The sequence below is a fragment of the Tachysurus vachellii genome, chromosome 7 (genome assembly GCF_030014155.1).
Source record: "Tachysurus vachellii isolate PV-2020 chromosome 7, HZAU_Pvac_v1, whole genome shotgun sequence".
NCBI lineage: Eukaryota > Metazoa > Chordata > Actinopteri > Siluriformes > Bagridae > Tachysurus > Tachysurus vachellii.
The window spans coordinates 20,882,450-20,890,597 of record NC_083466.1 but is presented as its reverse complement, the minus strand read 5'-3'; positions in this window follow the sequence as shown (position 1 = coordinate 20,890,597).

Sequence of the window (8,148 nt, the reverse complement as noted above, 5' to 3'; positions counted from 1 at the left end):
CTCATGTTTTCTTTATAAAATGGTACACATCTTGCAAATTCTCCCAAGGTATGCCAAATTTTGAGCACAACTGTTTATTACTTGCTGTTGACATTTCTTTCATACACATCAAATATTACTGTGTTAAAAAATATCTTTACAAATTGTTCAATTGATGCCTTTAACAAAACTAATAATTTGATAAAAATGATTGCAATTCATCTTTAATGATTATTACATGCGTCCTTTAATAAAACCTTACAACACTTAAACTTTATAAATAACAAAAATGTATAATGTAATGCTGAATACACAGTGAAGTCCAAAAGTCTAATAATTATAAAGTTTAATAATAATCATGTATAAATAATTATGTAGGTATATACTGTATATATGTATATAGTGGTGGCAGAGCAAAGTGGCATTCACCCTCTACCTGAGATACAGCTTAGAGCCAGGCTCAGCAGAGAAAGGGTGGTAAGTAAACCCCATGGAGGATCTAATGCATTGTCTCCTCTTTTCTTTATCAGTACAAATTCCTCATGCTACAGGAAGCATCTTCAGGTTTGCGAGGGTGGCGATGCTTCCTGTAGCATGAGGAATTTGTAGGAATGCACTGTCTCCTCTTTTCTTTATCAGTACAAATTCCTCATGCTACAGGAAGCATCGCCACCCTCGCAAGTCCTTCAGGTTTGCAGACTCCCTCTTGTTACTTTCTCCGCTTCAGTGATTCCCGGCAGCAGCGTAACAACTCGTCAATTCATGTTAGTGCAAGAACATTGTTTTTACTCGTTATCGTGTGGTCAGGGTTTACAGTGAAAAACAACTCCCCGATGGACTGACTTGAGTGAACTTTAAACAAAGCAGAGTACAAACTTTCCCCCTGATTTCACCTACACAGCAGCACACAGTGAGAGCGCACGTCACCTCAGCACATGTCACGAACTACACTACCCACAATGCACTTCAATGTGGACTACAACACCTAGATAGTGATCTTAAAGGCAGGGTCTCTGATTTTTGAAAGCGAATGTTGACATTTGAAATCACCAAAACAAACACGCCCCTAACCCAAATGAGTCCCACCCCTGTATTGATAGCTCTGCCCACACATACATGCGTAACCCAGGCAACTAATGGAAAGAAATGTCTTTATCATAGCTGAAGGGATGAACAATACAATTGCAGATAAACAAACAAGCAAAAATGGCACACAAGCATAATCATGTTAAAAAGCTGATCCTATATTAACACGGGTCCTACTTCTTGCCTTATCGTAAGCCTTTCTTCGCTTTCTTTCTTTGTTTTTATCCTCCATGTCCTCCATGTTAAAACCACTTTCTGCTAATGTCACACATGCGCACTGAACACTTTCTCTGTCGCATATTGACAAGCCCTGCCCACGTGTATTGGCTACACGTTTGTTTTGATTTTTGTTTATTATCGGCCCGACTCAGTTTTCTGAAGCATTTCTCAAAAATCGGAGACCCTGCCTTTAAAGCGGCAGCTCCTATTTGCCCTCTCCCACAACACTACCCCCAATCTGGATGTTGATTAATCTTAACACCACTCCAGCACCATGACATGAAGGATACAAATTACATCAACACACAGGTTTAAAAAAATATTACCATAGATTCACAGTGTTATTAGAAGGCAGAAATACATTCAACACAATGGCTACCCATATTTCTTTTTTTTCCATGTTCGTATTCTTTTCCATATTGGACCAAAAAAAACAAAAAACAAATCTGTCTGGGGCCGCAAAAAAATAGCCTTATTTAAGCCTTATATGAAGGCAACACAGGCTGTAAGTGTATATTAGCTATATTAGCCTACTATCAAAATGACTAATTAGGCTACAAATACATAATGAGCATTCATGATTAAATGTTTATTTTCCCTGCAGCGCATCCTAAAGAGAATGATACACCACGTGACTACTCTGCTGTACGATATTTGGTGCTTTAAGTTTAACTTCCATTACAATATTAATGTATTATGTTTTGTTGCATTGATGAAATTATAGAAATACAATAAAGAAATCAGATTTTTGGTGTCATTTTTATTTTGAGGATTCGAAAAAAACAAAAACAGAATGGAATGTGCATAATAGGCCTCCTATAATTTCAGACCTCCCAATAGAAATAAAATGCAGTCCTCTTCAAACCTTAATAACAATATAATCCTCTTCTCATTTTCCCCTTATCTGGGCAACAGAGTGCAATAAAACGCCTGCAGTTAAAACGCAGCCTTTTGAAAGGGTAAGTGGGCTATATAAAACGAAAATAAGCCAGTTTAATTTTGATTTCAGTGCATTTCTGTGCATTATCCTCTTCTCTTTAGTTATCTGCAAATGTCAAGTAAGTCAGCGCAAGGGTACAACGCAGCAGCATCCTCTTCTCTTTTCCCCCTTTTATCTCAGCGACAGACACGCACAATACAAGCGCAGCAGTTCTCGGACTTGAGCAATAAAACACGATAATATCCCTAAGTGTCATTCCAAACACTGAGAAAAATCAGAAATCTCTTTATAAAAACAGGCACTTTGTTACTAAATATGTGCCTATATGACAGGATTGTGTTCTCACCCGTTTAATGTGACTTCTGTTTTCGGACATCACTGGACAGCATCTCAACATCGGGCATGTAAGATGAAACTTTAATCTTCACGCAGGACTGCAAGCTTTCATCTGTGAGGCGGGTGCGGTATTTGGACTTGATGTAGTTCATGTTTGAGAATATCTGCTCGCACATGTATGTTGATCCAAAGATCAGAGCCGATCCTGACCTCCCTGGGGCCCTAAGCAAAATTCTGCTAAGGGGCCCTCCTACCTGACCCGTGAGCCATGTAAACCATTTGCCACACATTCACACTTGACACCCCACTGCTCCCACTACAAACCTCCCTCCTTTTAAAAAAAGTTTGCTCCATCTCTCAGTCAAAGAGTAAAACAATACAGAATTGAATGAGGTATAAACAAAACTTTATTGAATGGAATATTTTAAATAGAATTTTGAGTTGAATATTAGCAATTGAATTTAAAGTGAATATTAACATTATCTTAAATAAGCAGAAAATAATAAAATATAACAAAATTATATATATAGCTTTGGATTTTTCCCTCTACAGTCTGGGCATTTTCAGCATTGTTGACACCAGTCTATTTGGACTGTCTGGAAGAAACTGAAACTTGATTGAGAGACTATAAACATTGTCATTTAGGAGCGCTATCACGCTACTTTTTGTACTGGTCCCCACACAGATGTTGCTGCTGGAAAGCGCGAGTGTCATTTCGTGCACGATTGCACGCGCATATGAACGCATGTTCACGCGCGGTGCGGTTATCGAGCTGCCGTTTATAAACACTGTTGCCCTTGGCCGTTTATTCACGCAAATTTTCACGCAATAAATTGTTGTGTGACAGACAGGCCAAGAGATGCACTGTCAGCACTGCACAGCTAATTTAGCTAGTCAGATAGAGACTGGAGACAGAATCACATCAACTTAACTTTACTGTTATTTGCTCTTGCTGACATCAAACTTGAAGACAACACAAGTTTACCTGATTGCTGTTCTCACATTTCACTCTCATTTTGTTTCTTTTTTCTCTTTTTGGATAATACTCCAAATGCATATTTCTTCATGCACCTATAACTGTCAGGAAGAGCATTCCATGTTTCAAACACAAGTTTCTCAGGTGTTGGAAGGGTTTCAATTTTGCTCCAATTGTGACTTTGGGCCGCATAGGCTTTCTGACGTATGAGGTCTTCAAGCGCGGCTATCAGACTTCTGAATTTTGACACCCACAAATCTTTGTCAGCTATATCGGCCATTTCCATTTCAAGGTCAGCTTGATTTACTCCTGGGAATGTGTTCAACAAGGATGGGTCAATCTCTAGGGGTGTGACAGGGAAAGATAGTGTCATTTTTTCCTTTTGGAACTCACTAAATCTGTTCCCAAACGCAGCTTGCATATCAACGATCGCACTTTGTAAATAATCTCTGTTGAGTGTGTGATTGTGATGGGTGTCTTTGAACTCTCTCAGGGAGGGGAAGTGAGAGAGCGTGCCTCTGTGTACATCTCTGGTGAATACAGTCAGCTTGCACTCAAATGACAAAACAGCTTCCAGCATTTGCAGTGCAGTGTTTCCCTGCCCCTGAAGACTTTTACTGAGCATGTTTAAGTGACTTGTCATATCCACCATAAAGTGCAGTTTTTCCAGGCACTCGGTGTCTTCCAGTTGTGGGTAGTTCAGGTCTTTGCTTTTCAGGAATGTTTTCACGTGTTCTAAACAAGCAACAAAGCGACGCAAAACATCACCCCTGGACAGCCAGCAGACTTTGTTGTGTAGCAAGAGATCAGAATATTCGCTGTCAACTTCATCTAGCAATTCACGAAACTGACAATGGTTTAATGCTTTTGCAATTATCTTGTCCACGATCTGGATGACAAGGTTCATCACCTCCATACACTTCGGTGGGAATGTTTGTGTACACAGTGCTTCTTGGTGCAAGATGCAGTGAAATGCAAGCAGATTTCGATCCAATGCTTTCTGTAGTAAAGTCACAAACCCCCTTTGCGACCCTCTCATATTAGGTGCCCCATCTGTAGCCACTGAAATCAGGTGGTTGGTGTTTATTCCTTTGTCATTTAAACACTTCAGCACAGCCTCACATATGTCCTCCCCCCGTGTTTGGCCTTTCAGTGGTATTAATTCGATAATTTCTTCTTGCGGCCCATCAGAATTCACATACCTGCATAACAGTGCTGTCTGTGCGATACCAATCACATCACATGACTCATCACAGGCAATTGAGTATGCTGGAGCTGAATTAATGTCCTTGATTTGCCGATTGGTGATGTCGCCTGCCATTTTAATGGCCCTTTCCTTCACTGTCTTTGCGGAGAGAGGCATGTCTTTAATTTTCTGTATTATCTCTGTTTTGTTTTTAAAGTCTGAAAATAGGCACTCTGATATTTTGATGAATGAATCCTTCATGTAATTACCATCTGTGAACAGCTTTCCTCTCTTTATTATCTCTCGGGTTCCAACAAAACTTGCAGCAGTAGTGGAGTTTGGAGATGCAATCCACTTCTTAAATCTATCTTTGCTCTCCTCTAATTTCTCCAGAAGTACTGCAATCGCACTTTTTCTCTCACTCCCAACTAGGTGGTCGGCTGCAAATTTAGCATGAAAACTTTTAATCGAGTTCTAGACCTCTCTTCAACAGAAAAGGACTCTGTAGTTCGAATAAAAAATGGTCTTTAGTGACAAAAATTTTACTTATTAAATTTAATAACTGGGGGTACAAATAGGGGGGCACGGTGGCTTAGTGGTTAGCACGTTCGCCTCACACCTCCAGGGTTGGGGGTTTGATTCCCGCCACCGCCTTGTGTGTGTGGAGTTTGCATGTTCTCCCCGTGCCTCGGGGGTTTCCTCCGGGTACTCCGGTTTCCTCCCCGGTCCAAAGACATGCATGGTAGGTTGATTGGCATCTCTGGAAAATTGTCCGTTGTGTGTGATTGCGTGAGTGAATGAGAGTGTGTGTGTGTGTGTGCCCTGTGATGGGTTGGCACTCCGTCCAGGGTGTATCCTGCCTTGATGCCCGATGACGCCTGAGATAGGCACAGGCTCCCCGTGACCCGAGGTAGTTCGGATAAGCGGTAGAAAATGAGTGAGAGTGTGAGAGTGAGTTAAACTTACCAGCGTTTAAATTTCTGGTCTGAAACTTCCATTAAAATGCCCTTGCAATGGAACTGCTTTATAGAAATAGATTGACTTAATTCAATAGATATCATATAAGAGATGCGCTCAGCATCAAACAGGACGTTGTATAATGTACTACAGTAACAATATACGTGTAAAGCCATTCAAATTATGCACAAATATTTCTAATGCAATAAAGTATAATATAATGTTACTTAGACCTAATAATAAGAACACAGATAATTTTATTTAGTGCATTAAGGTTTATTGTTATATAAATCATGTAATGCCACAGAGGTGTAGCACAAAATACCATGATTACTTCTTAATTTGTTCAGGGTATGTTAGAATCTTAAACCTCAACCCCTCTCGTAAACACTAAAAAACAACTCTGTCAATAATCTCTACAACGTACAGATCAGAACTACTGAGGAAATATAAAATGATGTTTCCTTTTGTGATACAGATGCTGCATTATTCCTATGCGTATCTGTGTGGTTTTAATAAACACAATTAAAGGAAACAATCATCAATGTGAGTCATTGATAAAACGTACTTTGGCCTGAGTGATAAAATATAAACCTCTTTAGTGCTGAAAATCTGGCTTTGAAAAAATGATTTATTTTCTATTTTATATGTACAGTATATGGGTAAAACTCTGTATTTGGGAAAGTTATTAATTTGTCTAACATGATCAACACCATTTAACTTTGATGAATGTAAGCTGGAGTGTCTTATGGTATCAAATTCAAGCTATATGTATTGTGGTTGTGAAAAAAATAGAATATGTGTGAATAATAGAATTGAGTACACAATGGGATGAAAGTCTCCACTGGTTCTCTGTTCATTTGTATTATAACAGTGTCTTCATATCTGAGTCGTTGAAACAATGACAAACTGTCAGCTCTATAACACTTAAAAATGATTTAAAATGTAAAATTAATGGTCTGCTAGTTATCTGAATTATAGAATATTTAATTATTTCATAGCTGTTTACATTTTTCCTAAAATAACCATCACAGTTCACCATCAAAAGCTGAGGTTTTCCTGTTGAGAGACCCAAGGACTGTGCAAGAATTCCTTCTTTTTGACCAGGAGATAAAGATCCTTCTCAGCGATTGAAGTCATTTTCTCCAGGTGTGCTGGGAAAGAGAAGGGAGATTCATTTGAGAAATCTCAAACGCATCAACACACATCCCCAAGGAGTGTTATGATGAAGAAGAGTCCAATATGGATAAAAGACTATGTAGCTTGCGTAAAAAAGAACAAAGGATTTCATCAGTTCATGTTAAAGTCAAAACAATGGAATTTAATTTTTTGTGTTAATTTAGAAAACAAGAGAAAAAATAGATTCTTGTTGTTATATAAAGTAGTAAACAATGCTGTTGTGTGTTGTTATTACTTGCTGTTGAATTTATAACATTTCTTTCATACAAAGGGGGAATTTATTGTGTCCACTAGATGGTATTGTAGGTTGTTCTGATAAAAAACGAAAAGAAGAGTGAAGGAGTGAGTTGATGCTCCCCTCCAGAGGACATCTATTTCAGGGAAGGCCTTGTGTATTTCAGCAGGACAATGCAAAACCAAATACTGCAGCTATTACAACAGCATCGCTTTGTCATAAAATAGTTCAGGTGCTCATTTGACCTGCCTGCAGTCCAAATCTTTCACCTATAAAGAACATTTTTAATTTAACATTCATTAAATTAAAAAAACATCAAAGACGACCACAAAATCTTCAGCAGCTGGAAACCTTTATCAGGCAAGAATAGGACCAAATTCCAACACCAAAACTTCAGAAACTCATAACCTTAATGCCCAGACATCTTCAAATTGTTTTGAAAAGGAGATGCTACACCATGGTAATATGTGCCAACTTTTTTGAGACCTTTAGCAGGCATCAAATTTGAAATGAGCTCATTTAGTGGATAAAAGTGTCAAATTTCTCGGTTTATGTCGTTATCTATGTTTTATTGTGAACAAAATATTTGCTCATGTGATTTGAAAGTATTTTATTTTTCATTTTATTCAAATTTAAAAAACGTCCCAACATTTCCGGAATTCAAGTTGAATTCAAGTGAACATTGTTGTAGACTAAATACACACCTTCATGTCAACAGTATTCCCTAATTGCAGTGGGCTCCTTCAGCAGGATAATGATCCGTCACACTGCAAACATTGCTCAGGAAAGATTTTGCACAAAATAAAATGTTCAGGAATGTCAGGTGAGGACCCAAATATGAGACACAGATCAAATTTCAAATTAAAGGTCTAATATGAGCTGGATTAAAATGAGGGAGGCACAGTTCAATATTACAGGCAGTCCAATAGTCAGAAACACAGGGCAAACAGGGCAATGCAGGACAGACATCAAACAAAGTCAGAAACAGTCCAGTAATCTGAAAAACAGGCAAACAGGGATTTTTATTTCTAAATAAAATATGAATTTGATTGTAT